The sequence below is a fragment of the Chaetodon auriga genome, chromosome 23 (genome assembly GCF_051107435.1).
Source record: "Chaetodon auriga isolate fChaAug3 chromosome 23, fChaAug3.hap1, whole genome shotgun sequence".
Lineage (NCBI taxonomy): Eukaryota > Metazoa > Chordata > Actinopteri > Chaetodontiformes > Chaetodontidae > Chaetodon > Chaetodon auriga.
This window is the reverse complement of record NC_135096.1, coordinates 1,707,501-1,710,000: the sequence shown is the minus strand read 5'-3', so window position 1 is coordinate 1,710,000 and position 2,500 is coordinate 1,707,501.

The following is a 2,500-nucleotide window of genomic DNA, read 5'->3' as shown; positions in this document are numbered from 1 at the left end:
TCGTCGTCTTATAGCAGCCACAGGGAGGCGTCTGGCCTTTCCAGGCCCCCCAGCCTGCTACTCGTGCTGGGCGCTGGCTCCAGCCCTGACCCCCTCCTCTTCTTCTAGCAGCCACAGGCAGGCGTCTGGCCTTTCCAGGCCCCCCAGCCTGCTACTCGTGCTGGGGGCTGGCTCCAGGCCTGACCCCCTCATCTTCTCACAGCCACGGGGAGGCTTCCAGCCTTTCCAGGCCCCCAGCACGAGGAGCAGGCTGGGTGCCGGCTCCAGCCCTGACCCCCTCCTCTTCTTCTAGCAGCCACAGGCAGGCGTCTGGCCTTTCCAGGCCCCCCAGCCTGCTACTCGTGCTGGGTGCTGGCTCCAGCCCTGACCCCCTCCTCTTCTTCTAGCAGCCACAGGCAGGCGTCTGGCCTTTCCAGGCCCCCCAGCCTGCTACTCGTGCTGGTTGCTGGCTCCAGCCCTGACCCCCTCCTCTTATTCTAGCAGCCACAGGCAGGCGTCTGGCCTTTCCAGGCCCACCAGCCTGCTACTCGTGCTGGGGGCTGGCTCCAGGCCTGACCCCCTCATCTTCTCACAGCCATGGGGAGGCTTCCAGCCTTTCCAGGCCCCCAGCACGAGGAGCAGGCTGGGTGCCGGCTCCAGCCCTGACCCCCTCATCTTCTCACAGCCATGGGGAGGCTTCCAGCCTTTCCAGGCCCCCAGCACGAGGAGCAGGCTGGGTGCCGGCTCCAGCCCTGACCCCCTCCTCTTCTCACAGCCACGGGGAGGCTTCCAGCCTTTCCAGGCCCCCAGCACGAGGAGCAGGCTGGGTGCCGGCTCCAGCCCTGACCCCCTCCTCTTCTTCTAGCAGCCACAGGCAGGCGTCTGGCCTTTCCAGGCCCCCCAGCCTGCTACTCGTGCTGGGTGCTGGCTCCAGCCCTGACCCCCTCCTCTTCTTCTAGCAACCACAGGCAGGCGTCTGGCCTTTCCAGGCCCCCCAGCCTGCTACTCGTGCTGGGTGCTGGCTCCATCCCTGACCCCCTCCTCTTCTTCTAGCAGCCACAGGGAGTCTTCTGGCCTTTCCAGGCCCCCCAGCCTGCTACTCGTGCTGGGTGCTGGCTCCAGCCCTGACCCCCTCGTCTTCTTCTAGCAGCCACAGGGAGGCTTCTGGCCTTTCCAGGCCCCCCAGCCTGCTACTCGTGCTGGGTGCTGGCTCCAGCCCTGACCCCCTCCTCTTCTTCTAGCAGCCACAGGGAGGCTTCTGGCCTTTCCAGGCCCCCCAGCCTGCTTCTCGTGCTGGGTGCTGGCTCCAGCCCTGACCCCCTCGTCTTCTTCTAGCAGCCACAGGGAGGCTTCTGGCCTTTCCAGGCCCCCCAGCCTGCTACTCGTGCTGGGTGCTGGCTCCAGCCCTGAGCCCCTCGTCTTCTTCTAGCAGCCACAGGCAGGCGTCTGGCCTTTCCAGGCCCCCCAGCCTGCTACTCGTACTGGGGGCTGGCTCCAGGCCTGACCCCCTGGCCTTCTCACAGCCGTGGGGAGGCTTCCGGCCTTTTCCAGGCCCCCAGCATGAGGAGCAGGCTGGGTGCTGGCTCCAGGCCTGACCCCCTCGTCTTCTCGCAGCCACGGGGAGGTTTCCAGCCTTTCCAGGACCCCCAGCCTGCTACTCCTGCTGGGGGCTGGCTCCAGGCCTGACCCCCTGGCCTTCTCACAGCCGTGGGGAGGCTTCCGGCCTTTTCCAGGCATACAGCAACCTCTTTTACTTTTCTTTATTTCTCACAATTACTTTCTTTTATTTTTGTTTAAAAATTCTCAACCTTTGTATATATTCCACATACTATACTGTGCATACACAGTCCAACCTCCGATTCAGGACGAACGATGCGGTTTTCGTCCCGGCCGTGGCACGCCGGACCAGCTCTATACCCTTCACAGGGCTGGCTCCCAGCCTAACCCTTTTCCTTTCCTCCTGCCTCCACTCTCATTAGCCAGCCAGCCTGCCTGCCTGCCTGCCTTCACCAACCCCAAGGGCTGGCTCCCAGCCTAACTCTTTTCCTTTCCTCCTGCCTCCACTCACATCCGCCAGCCAGCCAGCCTGCCTGCCTGCCTGCCTGCCTGCCTGCCTGCCTGCCTTCACCAACCCCAAGGGCTGGCTCCCAGCCTAACTCTTTTCCTTTCCTCCTGCCTCCACTCACATCCGCCAGCCAGCCAGCCTGCCTGCCTGCCTGCCTGCCTGCCTTCACCAACCCCAAGGGCTGGCTCCCAGCCTAACCCTTTTCCTTTCCTCCTGCCTCCACTCTCATCCGCCAGCCAGCCAGCTAGCCTGCCTGCCTGCCTGCCTGCCTTCACCAACCTCAAGGGCTGGCTCCCAGCCTAACCCTTTTCCTTTCCTCCTGCCTCCACTCTCATTAGCCAGCCAGCCTGCCTGCCTGCCTGCCTTCACCAACCCCAAGGGCTGGCTCCCAGCCTAACTCTTTTCCTTTCCTCCTGCCTCCACTCTCATCCGCCAGCCAGCCAGCTAGCCTGCCTG